We start from the raw sequence: 22463 nt of genomic DNA, 5'->3' as shown, positions 1-22463 counted from the left end.
TCACTTTGTGCCCACACTCAGCGGCTCCACCCTCAGCCACAGCCCTCCCTCTGAGCGCAGGATCAGCTCCGGCTTCCTGCGCAGGACGCGGAAGCGCAGCAGGGTGAGCGCCAGCGCCACCTTCATCTCGCTCATGGCGAAAGTCTGTTCTATGCAGTTCCTGCGGGAGGACAGGATAGAGATTCTTGACTGTGCCGGGACCCAGACAGACAGCGTCCGACACAACCTGACCGGGTTCCCTCTGTGCCAGGTCAGCATCAGGGACAGGAGGGATGGTACACAGGGCCTAGGACCCCTCTTGGGCATCCGCATCCACGGAACCTGCCTGGCTCAACCTCAGCTCCCATCTTGGGCTGGGACAGGGCTCTGAGCACAGGGCTACCCGCCCTTTACCTTCCAACCCCAGGTTCTACAAACCTTTACTCCTGAACAAAGGATGGGAAAGAGACTCAAAACAGACCCAAAACAGACCATCCCAACTCCCCCCGCCCCCCATTCTCACCCTCAGCTCCAGACTCGTCCTCTGGCCTCATCTGGGCCCCGCAGAGAACGGAATAAAAGCCAGGGGAGATCTGTCTTTGATGTTCTCTAGGTCAAAGCCGAAGGGATCATAGACCTGGCAGAAGACACGAAACCATGGTGCATAAGTGAATTCTCCCAGGACAGCCAAGAGAGTCCTGCGCGTGCTGGGGGAAGGTGACATCTGATTTCCTGTGTCAAAGCCCTGCCCCCTCCCCTAGGACCACCAACCCATAATATAGGAGAATAGGTAGTAAGACAGGCAGCACCTCGGGGTCCTGCCACACAGACGGGTTGTGATGAATCCCAAAGATGCTGATGATGCAGGCGACACCTGAGGGAGAAGAGGGGGGTGTACCGAGAAGCCTGGGGGATGCAGCTGCAGACTCTCCTTGATGCACATGGTCAGGAAGGGCAGCTGGGCCAGGTCGTCCCTAAGGAACCACCACACAGTTATCCAACAGCAAAACAGAAGCTGCCAGCCCATGTGGATCAGCAAACCCGGTTTCTCAACCACTGAAGGGCTCTAGCAGACCAGAGCGTGGCAAACAAGGCGCTGATAGGTTTGCCTTTTCCCCCTCCCCCAGACCCCCTCCCTCGCCTCTTGTTAAACCATAGATTACATCCCTAAAGCTAGCCACCGATGTCTATTCCCTTATTTGGCCATTTCTTCCTCCTGAGGCTGACCACCAAAGTCCAGCTATCAAAGTATTGAAGTCTAGCGATCAAAAGCCAACTTTGGCTCACCTAATTAGCATGCCCAGTCAAAACATCCCAGCACAGGCTTCCTCTTTCCCCTTTATAAACTGCCATTCACCTATGGACTACATCTGTCTCCTCTCTATCCAGAGGCAGTCTTTTGTCCCTCCAGGGTAAATATCACTTCCCCCTCTCCCTTTCCCCTTTTCTCCTCTCTTCCTTGTCTCCTGTCCCCTGACTTTGTCCCTCTCGGGCAAATAAATCTCCTTTGCGCTAAGAACTTGGTCTTGTTGTACCTCTGCTGACTCTGGGCCTTTTAACCAACTTAAAACAATTCCCAAAAGTATCAAATATGTAAGAATTAGAAAAGCAGAGACATGAGGGAGGAGGCTGTAGGGATGGCTCAACAGTTAAGAGCACCTGCTGCTCTTGCAGAGGACCTGGGTTGGTTCCCAGCACCTACATGGTGGCTCACAGCCATCCAGAACTCCAGTTCCAAGGGATCTGACCTTGTCTTCTTACCTCTGTAGACACATGTAGACATGCACATGATAAAATACATGCAGGAAATACACTATTGTGTTGTTGGAGGGCTTCTCTCCAGGTTCCCCAAGCCCCGCAGTCCCACAATCTACATATAAAATAATCACTCAGATGTTTATATCACTTATAAACTGTATGGCCGTGGCAGGCTTCTTGCTAACTGTTCTTTTATCTTAAATTAACCCATTTTTATAAATCTATACCTTGTCACGTGGCTGGTGGCTTACCAGAGTCTCTACATGCTGTTTGTCCTGGCGGTGGCTGCAGTGTCTCTCCCCCTTCTTCCTGTTTCCCCAATTCTCCTCTCTCTTTGTCCCGCCTATACTTCCTGCCTGGTCACTGGCCATCAGTGTTTTATTTATATAGAGTGATATCCACAGCACTATTGTGTGTAAAATAAAGCATAGAAATCTAACAAAGTGAAGAGTTGGGAAAGCGTCCTGAATGAGCACTCTCCCACCCTTTTGAGAGCTCCAGGCAGTCAGCTTCCTGGCCTGAACCAATCTCAGGTCTCTGGAGCCCAGATGGGGGCGGACACAAAACTGAGGTGGGAAGACAGTTGACAAGGTTTACTGAACGAATGAACAATGACGAATGGATGACCCAGGGGAACTGGACAGCACATAGATCACCACCAAGGTGTCCCTGTGAATCCCTGGACCTGGCAGTGCAGTAGGAACTGAGGTGAATGAAAAGAGCAAGCACTCAGGGAAGCAAAAGAGACTACTGGGAAGAAGGGTAGGTTTGTAACCACACGTGCATGTGTGGTTATTGTTGCCTCAGCAACACAAATCTCTCTGTCTCATAAGCCGAAAACCCTTCCCTTGCTGGCCAGGCTGAGTATCCCCCTCTGAACTCAGCTCCTGTGTGTACTGAACAATAAAAGAAGAATTAGAAGAATTAACAAAAAGAGCATCTCTTCCTCATCTGGGAAGCAGAGCTGAGAAGAAGGTCTACAGAAGAGACCACAAACCAGAGCTCACCATTCAATCTCCTCAGGCTCTCGGTCCCTCAGCAGCTCCCGCACCTCCTGCCGGCAGCGCTCCTGGTATTCCGGGTGCCTCGCCAGGTTGTACAGGACCCAGGAGAGTGCACTGGCTGTGGTGTCATGGCCTGAGGGGCAGACAGGCAGGCTTGGGTCTATGTATTGTTTCAGCACCACCAGCTGGATAGCACACACATGGTTATAAACCACAAGGGTGGTGGAATGAAGGAATAGAACCCCTCAACATGCTCCAAGGATGGAGTGTCTGCTCTAGTCCCCCAGTGGGACCCTCACCCTCAAACATGAAGGTGTCAGCCTCTGTTCTGATGTCCTCATCTGGCACCTCCTTTCCAACTTCATCCTGGAGACAAGGCAAGAGCCCAAACTCCAGACACCAAATCTCACAGTATTCTTACACTACATTTTTTAGTCATCGTCAATAAAGTCCCCCATCCCACAGGCTTCATGGTGGCCACTCTACCTCTTGATTTGTTCCTGAATAAATATTTCCATGTCTCTGTGTGATGAAATTTTTTTTTGAAAAAGTGGCTAGTGATCTGACATGCAAGATGAATTCGTGACAATTTGCCTCTGAAGGTAGAGGTGAAGGCTTACTGTAAAGACTTCTGCTCCCCGTCTAAAGTGCTGGGTCCAGGGAATCTTACGTCCTGTGGAGTCATTGGTCTGCCACTGTATAGACTTCTCCTTTGCCATGGAGAGAACATGTTTAACCTCAGAACACAGTCTCCTCTCTCTCCCACCCTCCCTCCATCAGTCTCGTCCTCTCTCATCCCTGTATCTCTTGCTCCCTCCCTGCCTCTTTGGCCTCTCTACCTCCTTGAGGGGAACTTGACCCGGGTGTACCCGTTATTCTATATGAACCACAAGATGCTAACCTGATATTCTTCTTCCTGTGATATATAAGCCCTGCTGCATGTACAGGTAAACACATTGCCTGGAAAATGGGATGCAGACAACAGGAAATCACTGCTACAGTCCCATTCTGGCTGTGCCTACTGCCATGACTAAGGAGACTGTTCTGATCATGGATTTGGTCAGCATAGATATGGACAGATATAACTGCCACTCAATAATATATTAATTTGAAAAAGCTTCAGGTTCTTCAAAGTTTCAAACTCTGTTGTCTTCTGCGTCTAAATCCCTCTATGCCTAAAGTGTCCTCCCCAACCACAAGGACATACCCTGGCTCCACAGCACCAGGTTATCAGACCTGACGTCTGGCATCAATACCCATTCCATTTCTTGAGAAGCTCACCTTGGTCAGCAGCAGCACATCAATGAAGTCCAAAGTCTTGGACTTGGACTTGTCTTTGAGGAAGTCATCCAAACCCTGACTGGGGAGGGTGTGGCGCCGCTCCTGGATGACAGCGTCAGTGAATTCATGCACAATGCTGCAAGCCTTTTGGAAGCACATCCCATCTGGGGTGAGATGGTACAGCATGTCCATGTGTAGCAGGGGCTGTGGTTCCTTCTAGATACCAGTTCACTGAGCTCCAAGGTGGTGGCAATATATTCACTAGGCTTCCTGCAGGATTTGGGTATAGAGGAGGAAAGTATTTAACACATGTGAGTCCCAAGGACCCGCTCTAGGAGGTTAAATCCATCTGGAACAGATGAACTAGAAGGCCACATAGATGCAGTATGGTGGGGGCTGAGACTTCTCTCTATAGTCTCTGCTCATTGCATCTCTGAGCTGACGCCACCTCCGTAGATGCTACAGTAAGTGGTGTGGACAGCAGACTCCTCTCCTTCCTCTACCACCCATGATCCAGACTGTCTCACTTCTTTCTTGAAACTCCTACCCAGCTCAACTCCCAAAGACCCAGTTCAACTCCCAAAGACTTCATTCTCTTTCAGCAGGTTCACACTCAGCTCCCTCTGTGATGTTTCTAAATCGAGTGTCAACTGATTGGTAGAGTCTGTAGGACAACCGGTGGTGACAGCTTAGTTCTGATCATTTCCAACATCAGCTCTACTACAATTTGGAACTGTCTCCCAAAGGCCATGGAGTAAATAATCCTGGTACCCTGACTGTGAGAGCATTTGGAGCTAAGAGTCTTTAAAACATGGTGTCTCAGGGCTGGAGATCTGGCTCAGAGGTTAAGAACACTGGTTGTTCTGCCAGAGATCCTGAGTTCAATTCCCAGCACCTATATGGTGGCTCACAACCATCTGTAATGAGATCTGGCTCCCTCTTCTGGCCTGCAGGGATACATGCAAATAGAACACTGTATACATAACAAATAAATCAATCATTAAAAAAAAAAAAAAACCATGGTGTCTCAGCAAGGGGATAATCGTTGGGGGTGGTCATAAATGAGATATTGGCACCCTGGTCTCCTCTCTGTCTGTCGTCTGTCTGCCCCCCCTCCTCTCCCTTTACTTTTTGGATACCATGAGGTTTTCAGCCTCCTCTCTCATACGCTCCTAGCTGAGACGTACTGCCTTTCTACGGGCCCCAAAGCATTAGACCCAGTGGTTCTATTTGCCTTAATTGTCAGCACAGCCTGTAGTCTCCTGACAGGACAACCTTGACTGAAGAATTGCCTGGACTGTAGGGACAGCTCCTGCAGATTTCTGCAGCTGGTTTGGTTCCAGAATGCCAGCACTTAGCTTTAATCTGCCTTTTGTCTCTGGTACCTTCTGATTGAAATATGTGAATCTTGTCTGAGAGTTTCCTAAAGGTGCAAAGCCTGTGCAAAACTTGGTTGGGGGAGAACCTGGCAAACCCAGGTGTCCTTTAATTGAGAATTTGCATTTGGCATTGTTCCCCTGAAGAACTTAGATAAGAGGTTTGGGTATACAGAAATTAACTTGGTAAAGGTGTAAATTGGATAACAATAAAAAAGCCATTTGCTCAGCAACAGTGAGTCCATCTGCCTGAGGCTGATCCCCCTGCAGCCGGAAAAGGCTAAAACTTCATCCTCAGAGTGCCTCTGTCTTTTCTCAGATTCACTTGAACCCACACATCATATACAACACTAGACCATGTCTGTGGGGATTGTCTTGATTTTTAATTGATGCAGGAGAGCCTACCCCACTCGGCAGCACCATCTCTAGAAAGGCGGTCCTGGCCTGTATAAGGAAGCTAGTTAAGCAGATCTGCAAGTTTCCGGGAAGCAGCATGCCTCCATGGTTTCTGCCTGAGTTCCTTCTCTGACTTCCCTCAATCTTGGAGCATGACCCGGAAGTGTAAGATGTGATAACCATTTTCTCCCCAAAGTGTTTTTGATCAAAGTGTTTGTCACAGCACGAATGAAACCAGAACTCTGACACCAGTAGCCAAAATAAGCCTTTTCTCATCTCAAATACTTTGGCACATTGCTGCTAGAAATATGGCTAATAAGACCTCAGGCACCTTCATAGTTGTCCTGGCAACCTCAGGAGTCATCACTTTGCCTGGCCTTTCACTGTCCTTATGGTCAAACTGATAAGGTTTTTGCACCCCGATAAGCCTTTCCGCCAATGCAGCAATCCAAATCAAACCAAATCAGACCAAATTAGAAAAGCCACGAGTCTGTTTTCTGGGATGCAGCGTATATCCCCTGTGGGAGTGGTCTTGAGCCTCTCTGGGGCAGGAACTGTGTTTGGCGGGCTTTGAAGGGGCGGGTTTAGGGAAAGAGACAAGTAGGGGAGTTGAGGTAGATCTTCTACCAGAACATTCCAGACTCTTTGGGTATAGGGATGCCAGGGTGCCAGGGGATGAGGTGGAGCTTCACCAAACACAAGCCACTGTCAATCCCCCGCCTTCTCTCCCTCACTTCCAGAATGCCTCACTTCCAGAATGCCTCCCCACGTGCCCCCCCACGTGCCCCCCCATGTGCCCTGCCGATCTGCATTCTCTATCTTATGCAAACAATCCTATTTCAGGGAACAAGCACTCTCTCCCTCTGCTCCCCCAGGTGCTTCCCTGACAGTTCTGATCCACTTCCTGCAAGAAGGCGCTCTAACCACTCCGCCTTACCCTTTCTCCTTTGCTTCCATGGCCCAGGTTAGGGACTCACTCACTATCAAAGCTGAAGACACATTACTGCAGACTGTCCAAGGTCATGAGGCTGACATGCTCAAATATATTCAGGAGGGTGTTACCCTCAGAGATCAAGCGCTGCCATTTTGCCTAGCCAGAGAGAGAGACATAGTCAATGTTTGGTTTTGGTCCTTGGCTCTCCCACCCCAAACCACCTCTACCCCCACAGAACCAGCCTCCTTATCCATGCTCTGTTGCAATTACACAAATGGTTATTGTAGATGAGAGCAGACATTGTAACCCTGGGCTCCAGGGACTCACGTGCATGATGTTGGTGCTGTCATTGAAAATCTTCATATAGGGCTTCAGGATGTTGAAATGGAAGGTGGGCATCAGTATGAACCGGTGGTGGCTCCATTTTTCACCAGCACTCACCAAGAGCCCATCTCCTGGTAAGGCAACCAACCAAAGAAGTGAGCGAGGACAGTGCCTTCTCCTGGCCTCCATCAGTGCCCCTTGCCCCTCGCCTACAGATACTCACCCAGCCAGGGTTTCAGAAAGCTGTAGAATATCACATCCTTCAGTGCAACAGCAGCTGACATGAACAAGGACAGTCAGGGAACATAGAGCATATGAGGGCAAATTGTGGGAGGGAATGGGGTCTACTAGCCATGGGTCTGCTGTTCCCCTCCAAACTCAGGATGGCTGGAAAGGAGGAGTTAAGAACTGAGTAAGCAGTGAAGGGGAGCAAACTGGGGGTTTGGGATGGGGAGACAAGAAAACAGCAAGTGGGCAAAGACACAGCCTGACATGGTACATCATGTCCCAGCATGCCTTCACATGGCTTCTACATAGACCAACATGTCTGCTACACATGAGCCAATAGCAACACTCTATAGACTTTTACAAAGACCTACTGCCCCTCTGACCACCCTGATAATCCCTTACATCTCCTAAAATAGACATGGAAAGCATGTCAGGAACACACAAGAGCTAACATGACCTGATCCCGCCTTAACACACATCTCTGCCCTGCCATGACACCACATGCTATGACATGGACCAGCAATGGTCTAACTGTTGGTGGATCAGTTGAAGAGAGTGAGCAGCAGCAGGGGAATCAGCCTCTGAGGGACAAGTGCCTTTTCGCTTCACAAAAGCCTCTTTCTTGTTACACAAAACGGACCTTTAGCAAGTCAGTTTCTGCATACCAAAACCTCTGATCTGATCTAGGAGTTGTCTGAAGGAACCATTACCTAAGCAATTCTCAGCCACACAAGGCTTCCTGGTTTGCCAGCTTTGTCTCAGGCTAAGTCATGCAAAGGCTGGGAATCCTTCAGGAAGAGCAACTCACGTAGCAATCACTGACTGTTTACAAAAGGCCACTTCAAAGCATGGGTGCCCTCACTCCAGAATTCACGCCAGACTCCATGGATCTGTTGCATCTTTCACTACAGTCTGGCAGGTCTCAGTGTGCCCCAGAGACAGGCCTCTGACAGGATTTGGAAGGCATCTCACTGGTCTGTTGTAGGGTGAACTGCTGTAATCTGTAAAAGGGAAGTTGCAACGGGAGAATTCGGAGTTTAAGAACAGCCTGGGCTAAGGTAGCAGGACCCTGTCTCCGAAAAAGTCCATCAACATGCCATACGTGGCCCAAATATGACCAGACTGGGCCACTGGTGTCACCCGGACTTATTTAAATCCCTTCCCTAAACAATACTCAGAAAAGATCTGTCACTTCTCAGTGGGACACCAGGTCCCACAATTTAGGCAAATCCCAAGCAGAAGCCAGATGTAACAAACAAGAGAAAATAGACAATCCAAATGCCTCCTCAAGCAGCACCTGACATGCCTCAAATATCAAGGTCACCAGCTCAGCCAAGGCGTGGCCATCATAGGGTCCCCAGTACAGCATGTACCAGATATGGACGGGACTCACATGTAAAAGGAAATGGGACCTTAGAGCCGATGTGGCTACACAGAAGACATCACAGAGTTGTGCTCCAGACAAGCTACATGACCAGAGGGAAAGTGGGTGACATCCACGTGAGACTGAGGCAGGGGCATAATTGTCATGGCCCAGGCTTCCTGCTCTTGGGGTACATGAGCAGGAAGGAGCACAAGAATTTCAGAGGTGGGCAAGCAGGGTTGAACTGGAGCAGAGTTTAGGAAAGATGGGGTGGAAGGTTGAAATGAACACATGTCATAGCCCCACTACCCACAGGAAATTCTGGGAATTCTATCCGGCACCTCTTCATGCTCCATGCTGAGCCCTGCCAGAGTTTCCACCCAACAACCTGGCTATACACCAATCCTAATCTCAGTTACCACAACAAAAAAAAAAAAAAAAAAAGTCATTCTCAACTTGAATCCAAAACACCATATTAGCCTGGGTTCCCCTCTATCCCATCTTCCATAGAAAGAGCCTGAATCTGGAGGATACAGACATTTGCCCATCATCTCTCATAAGTCAATAGCATACATGGGACTGAAAAATCAATGGCCTGAGTTCTCCATTCAACTGCTTTGTATTCCCCAAGCAATAGCACTGGAAAGATTGTTCCTGTCCAAATTGGGCAGAGTTGCAGTAACTAAATGAAGAATTTGCATTGTGAATCAGGCCAGAATAATTAAGTCAATCATGGGAATGCTGGGGGAAAGGCTAGTTCTCCCATAGTGTTGAACTTCTGGAACTCATTTCACTATGAAGAAAGATATGCCTTGAATGAACAGTGATACAGAGGAAGGTAAATATGAAAGAAAACAGATTCCTGGCAATGTGGTTTTGAGAGATGAATCCATCTGTGCCTCTGGATCAGTCTCCATGGTCTCTACAGTCAACAGATTCCTCTCTGTCTCTGGACCACATGAAGTTGAGTTTCACAACTGAAAAATAATTTAGCAGCCAGAGACAGCCAGGAACCTGCTTTGCAGGTGTCAGAGCCATGTTTTTTGTGGGACTCTGTGACTCCCCAAAATAGGAAAGGAAAGGGCAGAAGAAGGAGATCATAACACACTGAGAGGTCTTGGAAAAGATTTGTGAGCAAGACAGCAATGGATATAAAATGGCCAACCAATGGAAGGGGTAGAAAGATCAACCCAGCAGAACTGAGTGGTATAGAAACAGCAGCCTAGATCTTCCACCAGCCACAAGCCTTCTCGTTATTCCAGGCCTAGGGATGGCTCTGCTGATGCCCACTGAGCCACCCACCCCTGACTTCAACATTCCTGCAAATGGCTGGAACAACTCCTTCTACAGGAACCCTCTAAATACGTCCTAGTAGAGACCGCACTTCTCCACTCAGCTCTGAGGGAAAATAGACAGAGCGTGAGTTTCCAAGGCGAAGGAAAGGGATAAGGACCTCCGGAGATCCTCTGAAGGATCCTCTGAAGATCCAGGTGGGAACAACTTGATACTAGGGGAAGAGAGTAACAAGGGAGCTGGCGATGCCATGGAGAGAAGGGGAAGGAGCTGAGAGAGAAGAGCAAGAAGAGAGACTGGGCTACTGCAGGGGCCACACAGGAGCGTGGGGATGGGGACCAGAATTCTTGGCATCCCCACCCCACAGCCACACCAGCAGCAGCGTGCATAGATACCTGAGGCACTGAGGACAGATTTGGCGATGTCGGGGTGGCACATATTGATAATGGGGGCCAATGGGGTCATCTACATCAAAACGCCCTGGGGTAAGTTCCTACCAGTTTAGTCACTCTCTCCATGCCCTCTTCTGTTTGCAGAATCTGAAAAACAGGGAAGAACAGTTACCTCCTGTTCACTTGATGGATCAACTTGGCTGAGCTAAGGGATGCTCAGGAAGCTGATACAATGTGACTTCTGGTTACATCTACGATCCAGAAGTTTCCAGAAGAAGTAGTCTGATTTTTCTTTGGGCTCACACACACACACACACACACACACACACACACACACACACACACACACACACACACACACACAAAGACACAGAGATCAGCCTATAGCTTGGATTGTCCCACTAGCTCTTATAACTTAAATTAACCCATTTCTATTCATCTACATGTTGCCATGTGACTCGTGACTTTTACCTCTCCTCCTGCATGTCTGTTCCCTCTGCCTCCACTGGAGACTTTGCCTTTCTCCTTCCCAGAGCTCTCTCTGTCCAGAAGTCTGCTATACCTCCTGCCTAGCTATTGGTCATTTAGCTTTTTATTAAACCAATCAGAGGGAAGCATCTTCATACAGTGTAAAGTGATGTGTGATATTTTGATTGCATTCTGATGCTCCAAAGACTGTTGGTAAAGATTGTTTTGAAACAGAGGGTGGAGCTAGCTACTAGCTGACCAAAATTAACTATAGAGGTTTTGAAAGACTGAGGACAGATAGACACAGGAAGTAGCAGGACAGGGCTCAGAGAGGGTCTTGGCCATTTTTGGATGGAGGAATGAGAGAGAGAGAGAGAGAGAGAGAGAGAGAGAGAGAGAGAGAGAGAGAGAGAGAGAGAGGAGGTCACTGGTCACTTCTCCACTTCTCTAATCATTCAGGTTCTTACCCTGGTATCTGACTCCTGAGTTTTTATTGATAAAGAATAATTAGATAGCTGCTTCATCTGGCGTCTGGGGCATGCAATCATGAGGTAGCTGCTCACCCCTGGCTTTGCAGTGGCTGGAGCCACCACCATGGCTGACGTTTCCTCCCTTGCCCCAAGCACTCTGAGTGAATCGGGGATTTTCCTGCTGCAGCCTCTTTACAACACCCTCCAGCTGCTGCCTGCCCAAACTCCATAATGTGCCTGGGCTCCAAGCACCCCAAGGTTAGCTTCTCACCCCTGGCCGGCTCTGCCTTCGGGTGGCCCCAGAGCCCTCCCTTCCCACCACACACGCTTCTTCCACGTGTTCCCCTGTATCCACTGTTTGAGTGGCTAGCTCCCTCTCCCCATGGGTTGTGGGCATCCCCTGAACCCTCTCCTTGGGCTGCTTCCACACCGGATCAGCTGCCTTGGACACCAGCTCTGGCTTTTATTGCTGCTGTGACCACCACCCACTCTCATCCCTCAGCTATGCACGAGCAGCAGCAGCTGCCCTCAGCCAGGCTGTGCACCGCCTGTGTTCTCTGTCCAGCCACGCTATGCAGTGACAGCCATCCTCCAGCCTCACACTTCACTGTCATCATCAGCGGATCTGGTGACACACCTGGGAATTCTCAAGGTGGGGAATTAGTTTTTTAAAAAAAATTTCCCCATGTTAAAAATGGGAAACAGTATAACAATGCAGAGAGTTAGGTCTCTGTATGGTTTCCACAATGAATGGTTTGAAAAAGGAACAATTAAGTGAAGGGATAGTCACCTTACCTGGAATTGACATAATGTCAATTATAATAAATATCAGTTTGGCAATTATGTTTTATCCCTAAAAAAGTTGCTTGATATGGGTGCCAAATATGAAAAATTGACTGATAAGATACAATTCTTAGAAAAACCTTCTAATGAAACTAAGAAAAATATTCACACATAAACAAGAGGAGTTTAGGGCAGAACCTACTGCACAATTTCAATATGAAACTGAAGAGGAACGGCCCAAGGTTATTAGAAAACCAACTTTAATTTATCTAGTTACCATTCAAAAATGACCACCAAATGATAGGCACCCCCAAGGCTATTCAAAAGTTAACTGGGGTCCTATAGAAATGTTAGATTTGAAGAGATTTAATGAAGCAATAGTTTCATATGGTATGCATTCACCTTTTGTGAAGCAGATATTAAATTCATGGGCCACTCAGAATAGAATTATTCCATAAGACTGGAAAGATTTCATTACAGCCATATTGGAAGCTGGACCTCAGATACAGTGGAAAATACGATGGAGCGATAAAGCCAGGGGATGACTCAAAAGCAACTACATCACCAGAAAGCCCTCTTCAACACAGCTGGCAACTCCCAAATTGCCACACACCAGTCCTGGGGAGCAAACTCGGGTCACCAGGCTTGCCAGCAAAGGCCTTCACTCACTGAGCAGTCTTTCCAAGCCAACGCGCTCCTTCTTGTTAGCCACGGCCAAGCCGTTTTATAGACTCCTTTCATTTTAACTAAACGATGATGATTTGGCTTGTTTTGTTTTTTAAAGTTTGCCCTTCTCACCTAATGAGTTCTCAGCAATGGCTGGCCATGACAGATTCTTATTGATTGCCTGGCATTCTTTTTTTTAAACATGTTGATGAAATTTCATCTTTAATAAATAGTAAAATTGGGGATGGGGAGATGTCTCAGTCAGTAAAGGGACTGCAGCATAAGTGTAAGAAACTGAGTTCAGTTCCCAGCACCAATGTTTAAAATGCACTAAAACCATCGGAAAACACGATTTATTTATTTATTTATTTATTTATTTATTTATTTATTTATTTACTTTGAGACGGGGTTTCTCTGTGTAATAGCTCTAGCTGTTCTGGAACTTGCTCTGTAGACAAGGTTGGTCTCGAACTCACAGATGGCCTGCCTCTGTCTTCCAAGTGCTAGGATTAAAGATGTGTGCCACCACCACCCGGCAAAAACACAGATATTTACATTATTATCATAACAGTTGCAAAATTATAGTTATGAAGCAGCAGCAAAAATAGTTTTTTGGTTGGGGGTCACCACAACATGAAGAACTGTATCAAAGGGTCGCAGCATTAGGAAGGTTGAGAACCACTGATCTAAGGGGAGGTGAAACATTTCATGCTGCAGGGAATAAATAATTTAGTAGCTTTGGCAAGTCATTGAAACTGACCAGATTCACTAGACCCCCTCGGTCCTCAAGCGTATCTAAAGCAGTAAAGCCTGCTGGGAGATACTCGCAGGCCCGCTGAGCTGCCTGGAGGAGCAGAGATAGGCTGAGCTGTCAGAAAGAGGCTCAGAGCAGCGGAACTACCTGGAAAGGACATGCTCCACCCTGCAGGCTGTGCAGTGTGCTCCAGGGTCCCAGCTTTGTGAGCTCTCACCCACGAGGGGGTGGGCTTTGGTGAGGCAATTGTCTTTGAGTCATTTCTGGTCCTGTAAATAACCCCTCCGCCATACTCCTGTAAGCAACTAATAAAACCCATTGGTTCACCAAGTTAGACTTGGGTAGCATCATTGCTTTGGTCTGCCATGGGTTCCCTGTCTGTCTTGTTCACATCTTTCCAGATAGTGTCACACAGCATTGACTACAGACCAAAGCAGCAATTCACCAAAGTCCGACTGGGCAAATCAATGAGTTTTGACGGAGGTTTCTAACATGGGGATGGGTGAAGGGTTACGCACAGGAGCAGGGATGACTCAAGAGCCTCTGCATCGCCGGAACAGTCCACCACCACAAGGGTGACGACAGCTCAGGAAATCTGCAGCTCTGGATCTCCCTGAGTCTCTCCCCGACAGTTGTTCCTTCTGCAAAACTGGAGCGGGGGCTTCAAGAATCCAGATAGCTGCAGAAGACGTCTGTCTGTCTACTGAGTCTCGTGAGCCTTCCCCGCCCTCCTGGGCGGAATGTTTCAAATTTGAGGAAACCACAGGGCTTCAGGCTCTGCCGAACTTCCACAAGAAGTGGGTGTGGCAAGTCAGTGACCCTGAAGGTGGCAGGATGTTAGGGACCACCCCTCACATTCCCAGCTTCCATCTATCTAGCCTCACTGCCGCCTCTGTCCTGTCATCACGGACATCAGGAGTCAGGACTTAGAGCCTTCAGGAAAGGGGTATGTGCCCTTCCCAGAATTCCCACAACAAATCACTAGCTTGCTGCCTACACAGAACCCAGGAAAACTAGTCTTTTCAAGAGCCTGCTGTTCCCAATTTGTCCTGCAGAGGGAGGTCAGGACCCCACTGCAGCCAGCCTGAAGCAGGCCTCCTGTGTTTTTAAGAATTTCACAGGCACCTGTAGCAGTCTGTGGAATGCAAAGACCCACACCTTCCCAGCCTCTGCATCCATACATCACCACGATCCTGGGCAAAAACAAAGCCTGTTCGGAGAAGGAAATGAGACATTTAGTACTCCAGGTAACGACAACTTTATGAAGAAGACATTTGCTCCGTCGTGAAGCAAGGACAGATGAGAAAGCAAATCCAAAGGACAGGGTTTTGTGATTAAAGGCATGCCATTGTTTGTACTCTGATGGTAATGATACCTGGTCAGTACAAAACACCAAACCCATTTGTATCTCTAGCTTTCAGCAAACTGAACATTGGACCAAGTGTACATTGACCTTATTTTTTATGACCTATAGGCTAAAAGTGGTTTTTAAGTTTAAAACCGGTTTGAAAAAGAGGGCAGTAATGAACAGGTACAGTGAGATGAGGATGAAATGCCAGGCTGCAGCATGCAAGACCTAAAATATTCACTGGGCAGACCTTTAAAGAAAACAATATTTCAGTCCAAGCAATAAATAACTAGGAAAAAAACGCTTCGAATAATCTTTGTTTGTTTGTTTGCTTGTTTTGAGACAGGGTTTCTCTGTGTAGTTCTGGCTGTTCTGGAACTTGCTCTGTAGCCCAGGCTGGCCTCTCCACCTGCCTCTGCCTCCCCAGTGCTGCAATTAAAGGTGTGTGCCACCACTGCCTGACCTTCAATAATGACTTTTAAATGATATACACCATATAAAGTCCACTCGGGAGCATTTTAGGTCCCCACAGCAGGCCCCACAGTGGCAATGCTGATGGTCGTGACCCGAAGCCCACCTGAGCCGGGGGTTTGTTAGAAACCTAAAGCATTTCTGGGGAGCCCTCAACGGCTGCCTGAATGTGCCCGACCATGACCGTCAGCACCTTCTCTGAAACAGTCCCCAAACTAACCACCTGTCAGTTCCGACGTCTGAGCAGCCTCCCGCTGCTAGATGCCCAGATAAAACTCAGCAAGCTTTTGCAGCTGGGCGCTGTCCTCCGCTCTCCAAAGCAGCCTGGCAGTTTTGTATTATTAAACTGCTTCCTCTCTCCAGGGAGTTGCAGTGTTGGGTGGTCCTATGCTGCACCTACTTACACCGCACACCTATGCTGAAAACTTCAAGACACTGCTGAAAAAAATCTGAGAGGATCAAAATAAATGAAGAGGTATACAATGTTTATGTCCAGATGTCTCAATAATGTTGGATTCTCCTCAAATCACCTATGAGCTTAAAGAAATCTCAGTCAAAATCCCAGAACTCATCATAGAAACAGCCACATAGAAACCTCTATGAAAATACAAACAGCGTAAAAGAGCCAAGATACTAAAACTTAAGAATATAGTTAGCCAGGTAGTGGTGGCACACACCTTTAATCCCAGCGCTTCGGAGGCAGAGGCAGGTGGATCTCTCTGAGTTTGAGGCCAGCCTGGGCTACAGAGTGAGTTCCAGAACAGCCAGGGCTACAGAGCAACCCTGTCTCAAAAAAAAAAAAACACAATATAGTTGAAGGATTCCTGTTGTCTCTTTCAAAACATACTACTGTAAAAACCTATGATAACCATGCAAGTATATTGACCAAAAAAAAAAAAAAAAATCACACAATTAAAGTAACTGAAATAGTCCACACTAGTGTTTACCAAAATAGCCACTGTGAATACTCCCACCTAGACAAGGTAACATCCACAACATTTCCAAGGGCATCAAACCAAAGTTCATCTGTCCTCTCTATTTCCTTCCAAGTCTAAGACCTATGGGTGGTGTGTAATGCTCCCCTCAGTCGGGAAACTAAAGTCAAGGGTCATTATCACCCCAACACATTCAAGGATGGAGTCTTCAGTGGCTGTCATGCCCATTTAAAATTTCACACACCTGTGAAGAGGTGGCCTGGAAGGAGGAAAGGTAAGTGCACACCACTCGCCCGCCCATTCCCCAGCCTCCCTCTTACCCAGAGACAATCAGGAGCAGCAGGGAGTCAAGTCAAGCAAGAGCTCATTTATTGACAGGCAGTAAGCCTCTTTTATAGCAAAAAAAACCCCTCAGAATCCTAGGAGGAGGTGAAGGAACCGACCAATAATTTTAAAGGTCACCCTATTTACAAATTATTTATGCACTGACATCATCTCCTGGTCTTAGTATCTTATCTCAGCACGAACAACTTGTGCTAACTTCCTTCCTCACCATTTGTCTCTAATTTCCATACAAACAACCCAAGCTAACTGTTGTGCCCAGATGTAACCCCCAGAGAGACCACCAAGGACGAGCATACCAGAATGCAAAAACAAGGTTTATCTGTTACAAGTCATGACGGGGAACTCATCTCAAGCCATCTCAAGTGAGGCAGGGAAGAGTTACTCTTTCTTGGGGAAGTTAGTTTTTATAGGCAAAACCCATAAAATTTCTTAGAGGGGAGGGGGTTAGTACGGGTGCATCCTTGATTGGTCCAGTTTTTCCCAGGGCCTAGACTTTATCTTATTCTAGCTTATCTGTTTGCCCTGTCAGGAGTTTTACAACTCCTCTCCGGGGTCTGGTCATGTTATCTCCCAAGAGGGGCACCTCATGGTTAATTGGTTACCATCAGACATCCTGACTCTGTTCTTTTGTTCCTGGGGCTGGCACCATCATTTCTGGGGACTTGAAACTGGCCTGGGTCTATCTATATTGAGATATCTTTGTCTAAGGCCCCCTTTTTGAGACAATAGAGTGAGGGTCTTGTTGTGCCTAGATCACATCCCCAAAGCCACCACTGGAGACTTTAGGTACAGAATGCAAAAGTAAGGTGTTTTCTTCTAAGTTTACAAGCCTCCAGGGAGGCTCTTCCAAATCTCTCACTCACAGCAGGGAGATTGGAAGGAGTGTTCCCCTTTCTTTGTGAGGCTAGTTCTTAAAGGCACAGACCATATAATTTATTTTAACCCGCCTCCCTTTTTAGTCTTTTGGTCGAATATCCTGACTGTGTTTTCCAAAGTCCCTGTAGAAGATACAGCCACCTGGGGAAAAGGGGTCTAAGTTCTTATCTACACTTCGGAATCCTGGTTTAAGCTTCTCTTTGTCTGTAGGGGATAGAGTGGGGGGTTTTACTGAGGTATCACACTAACTTCCTCTCAGCCATCCTTTGCATCTACTCTCTGCTTAAACAGCTTAAACTAACTTCCTCTAGCACCATTTGTATCTACTCTCTGTGTAAACAGCTTAAGCTCTATTTGTCAAACTTTCTCTCAGCACCCTCTTTGTAGCCCAATTATGCCCCACAACAAGGAGCTAGAGAGATGCTCAGTGGCTAAAAACACTTGCTGCTCTTGCAGAGGACTGGGTTCCATTCCCAGCATCTACATGGTGACTAAGCATCTGTAGCTCCAGTTCCATGGCGTCTGATACCCTCTTTTGAGCTCCACAGGCACACATGTGATACATAGACATACATGTAGGTAAAACAACCATACATATAAAGTAAAAATAATCCTTAAAGTTTTTATTTAAAATTATACATGAGACCTGATGATTCAGACAGGGATGAGCTAATGTGAGAAATCCATGGGAGTCTGCTTAAGGAGTATTAGGATATAAATTGAGGCAATATACTCATGAATACAGAACCAAGTAGACAGCTGAAGTCATCCTCTGATCTGACTGGGAGTGAATCCATCTGGCAGGTCGATCACACCAGGAAGCAGGAAGCAGGGAGCAGGGACCTCATGACCTCTCTCCCTTTCCTTTTAAGAGGTCACATACAATGGCAAGAAGCACTGCCTCCTTCGGGCCACATAGCCCAAGGTCATGGGTGGAGCAAATACCACTACATTCCCTCTTTTCATCTAAAGTTCTAAACGTAATGTAAACCATATACAATAAGAATGATTATCAAGTATTGTCCAGGAAAACAAAGGATAATGACATAAACAAAAATGGAACTACAAGCAACAAGAACAACATCAGGTGAACAGGAATGGGGATGCCATGTCTCCCAGAACTGCTTGCAGCTGACTTGGTGGGCATCTGTTAATTTTTGGGGGTAGGAAAAGGGGCTTTTCTTGAGGTAGCCAGGCGTTTTGAGGTAACTGTATTGTCTTTGCCACTGCTTTTAGCCCCGTGGAATCGTCCATGGCCGCTTGGATCTGCAAGGTGCTGGCAAGGCAGAAGAGGAAGTCTAAAAAAAAATTTTACCTTGGGAGGAAAGAGGAGATGAGATGAGGGGTGAGGGGTCCCCGAGGGGTCCCAGGGTGAGGGGGGGTGTCCCAGGACCAGGAAGGTTGGAATGACACTTATCTGAAGTGGATATGACCTGTCTGCTCTGGAGCTCTGAAGAATTTTTAAGTTTACAAAGGAGACAAATTTTAAGCATATTAAGAAGCAACCAAAGGGAATTTAAAATCTTGAGCTGGTAGCCATGATATTATAGTGTTTAGTACTCTGCTATCAGAATTCTATTTGTTAGTGTTAGCAAAAGAGAGAGGCGGGGGAGAGAGAGAGAGAGAGAGAGAGAGAGAGAGAGAGAGAGAGAGAGAGAGAGAGAGAGAGAGAAATCTGGAACATGCTTTTTTTTTAAATTGTTATCAATTAAGCTTTTTATCTTCATCTGAGACAAACCTTAAGGCACCTGTTTCCTTTTATTATTTCAGCATCAGGAGACACAGGTGATTAAGTGCTGAGGGCATTTAAGAGAAATAAATGTTATATTAAAGCCTGTTTTTTGCAGAGTCCAGACCCTTTTGAGTCAGGGGGTGTGAATATCTCTTTTTCTTACCTCCTGGGTGTATTTGATGGTCCTTGCACCTCCGGCTCTATGGCTGATGGTGGTCTTCCTGTAACAGTCAGCTGAGTAGTTCATTAGAAATTTGAATATGTTACTAGAGACACAGAGGGAAACCGATGAAGCAGAATGTGGTTGGTAGAGACAGGAGAACTTGGAGGGGGAATCAGAAAGAAACAACACATGGGGTCCCAATCCAGTGGGATTGAGTACGATTGTGGGATGAAACATCATTCTTCTGGAATTTGAGACAAGGCAGTTGATCCTGGTGTCCTCTGGAACTTAAGAGAGCAGGGCCCTGTTTTCATCATCATGTATGAGGAAGAAATCCCTTGGGTTGGTGCCACACCAACTCCAGTGTCGTCCGTGTGACATGAACAATTATGTCAATAATAGCGGACGGGAGATACATGTCCCACAGGACTAAGCTCCCTGAAGGTCCCTGGCAGAGTGCCCGTGTTATGCCTCCTTCTTGAAGAAGACATGCTTCACAGATCATGAGCTCCCTGGGCTATGGGTTCTGTATAACTGCTTTTGATTAGAACTGATAATATTCTAATTAATCTATAAAGCACAGCCAAAATTAATAAATGCTTGCGTTGTGAACTATGGAGGAAAGGGGAAGCTGGACATGGATCTTAATCAAATATAGCAGAATGAGCTATTCCTTAAAGACCCCAAGCTGCTAGATAAAGTATAATAATTGAGGCACTTCTAGGGAATGAACACTCACCCACTAGGAATCCTTTAGGAATCCCAACTAAAGTGATTTATGGCAGAAGACGTTATCTCATAAGAGACAGATGCTGGGCCTCTCCATTGAGGAAGTTCAGCATAGAAAACTTAAGGACTACAGCAGAACCCTTTCCCCTTACAGGCAAAAAAGTACAAGAGTCCATATTCCAACAGATAAAAAGGTTTTATATTAAAAGAGATATGTGGTGAAAGAACTAAAGAAAGACTTAGAGAGGGTCTGCAGCATCCACATTGGCTAAGCGGGTCATGAGAACCAGAAAAGCAGAAATGTAAACTGCTGAGATAAGATGAAGGACACAGCCACAACCACAAAGAAGTCTACATAAGTCCAGGGACTGTACTAAGTTTAGAAAATACAGACTGCTCTTTGGGTCATAAAGTTCTTGTGAGTGAAGGGATATGTCTAGCGCCGATTAATAATTGTGTGCTTGTTGTTTTTTTTTTAAGATTTATTTATTTATTATGTATACAATATTCTGCCTGCATGTATCCCTGCAGGCCAGAAGAGGGTACCAGATCTCATTACAGATGGTTGTGAGCCACCATATGGTTGCTGGGAATTGAACTCAGGACCTTTGGAAGAGCAAGCAGTGCTCTTAACCTCTGAGCCATCTCTCCAGCCCCCGTGCTTGCTGTTTTTTAAAGATGATGTGATTGAATTATTGCCAAGCTCTTGTTGTTCCTTGTATGACTTGATTTTTTTCTTTTCTGTATATAAACTACTGATTTACAGAAATAAAATTGCAGCAGATTCAAACCACTTCTGAGTGTGTTGTCTGTCTGTCATTCGCCGAATCCTTGCCTTCCTGACTATCCAGGCCCTGGTTCTCCTACGATCGTGGTACCCACAATGGGCCAGTCCGTGACAGGTTGGGGATGGGGTAAAAGGCTTCAAGTGAGACAGATGAATCCAGTGGGAAAGCCCTTGAGCTTAGCAGCGTGGGGGCTACAAGAATTACCTTGAAGGGTCTCTGACATTTAGGGGGAAGGGGTGAGGGGCGCTGGTCTGGAGGGGAAAGAAGGACCTGACCCCCAATGTAGATTGGGGGTGGGCAGGGGTTATCACATGGCTGGGGTAGGGAATGGTCAGCAAAATTCCATAGGAGAGAATGGAGGTGATAGAGTAGGCGAGCAGATGGTCAGGGAGGGGTGAGGGTTTGGATAGGAGGCCTGGAGTTAGAGCCGGCCTCCCGTACATGAGTTTGAATGGCACAATTGAAAGGTGTTGCTTGGGAAGGGCCCGGAGCCTGAAAAGAGCCAGAGGCAATAATTTTACCCAGTCAAGGTGAAGTTCCTGGGACATCTTAATAAGAATTTTTTTAAATAGCGAGCGGTTGGTACGTTCTACCTTCCCTGAGGACTGAGGATGGCAAGATATATGGAAATGCCAAGGAACGTTAAGAACTCTAGATAGGGTCTGGGAAATCTGGGAGGTGAACTCCAGCCATTATCAGACTGAAGAGAGTAAGGATCCCAAATCAGGAAATGATTTCCGGGAGGAGGAGGTCAGCGACTGTCTAAGCCTGCCTATTAGAATTCAGAAACGCCTCCACCGAGCTGGAAAAAGAGTCCATGATCGCGAGAAGATCTTTAATTTGTGTGACAGTGAGCATATGAGTAAAATCGACTGCCAGTCAGTCCCCAGGAGGGAGCCTCTGCCTGGTGGGTTGGAAAAGGTTGGCTTTGATATTTAGAATTGGGATCTGACTTTTGGCAGATCTCACAAGAGGCAGTAATAGTTCTTAAGAACTGTAAGTCCTCAGATGTGGGCTGTAGGTGGGCTTTGATGAACTGGGACAGGGCCTGACTATTACGGTGAAAGAGCTGATGTAAACAGGACAGAATTTGCCTAGTGTCAGGGGCTGACTGTGAGGATGTGGGTTGTACTGTATGAATCCCTGTGGTGGGTGTGGGAAGTCTGGGCTCTGGAAGGCTGCTATCCTAGCTGCCTGGTTGGCCAGATTATTTCCCTTAGAGACGGTGGAGCTGTCAGTCTGATGAGACCAGCAGTGAATAATTCCGATAGCATTGGGAAGACAGGAGGCTTTTATCATGGCCATTATTTTGCCTGAGTTAGATATGAATCCTCCTTTTGCTGTAAGAAGCCCACGCTCTTTCCAGATAGCAGTGTGGGACAGGAGGATATGGAAAGCATATTTGGAGTCTGTATAAACATTTAGGGATTGCCCCTGTGCCAACTGGAAGGCACGGGTGAGAGCTATCAGCTCAGCCTGTTGGTGGGGAGTACCTGTGCTTCTATCACCCCAGTATCCGACACCGTGGCATAGCCTGCTTTATGGGTCCCCTCATGTAAAAAGGAGCCGCCATCTGTGTACCAGGTATAAATGGCCTGAGGCAACAT

The 22463-nt window shown here is 47.0% G+C and overlaps 1 pseudogene; it reads right to left on the bottom strand.

Annotated features, from left to right (window-relative positions):
* Positions 1-22463, bottom strand: LOC114680851 (annotated as a pseudogene).

The sequence above is a fragment of the Peromyscus leucopus genome, chromosome 22, assembly GCF_004664715.2.
Source record: "Peromyscus leucopus breed LL Stock chromosome 22, UCI_PerLeu_2.1, whole genome shotgun sequence".
NCBI lineage: Eukaryota > Metazoa > Chordata > Mammalia > Rodentia > Cricetidae > Peromyscus > Peromyscus leucopus.
The sequence above is the reverse complement of the archived record's forward strand: the minus strand, read 5'-3'. Positions and strand labels throughout refer to the sequence as shown.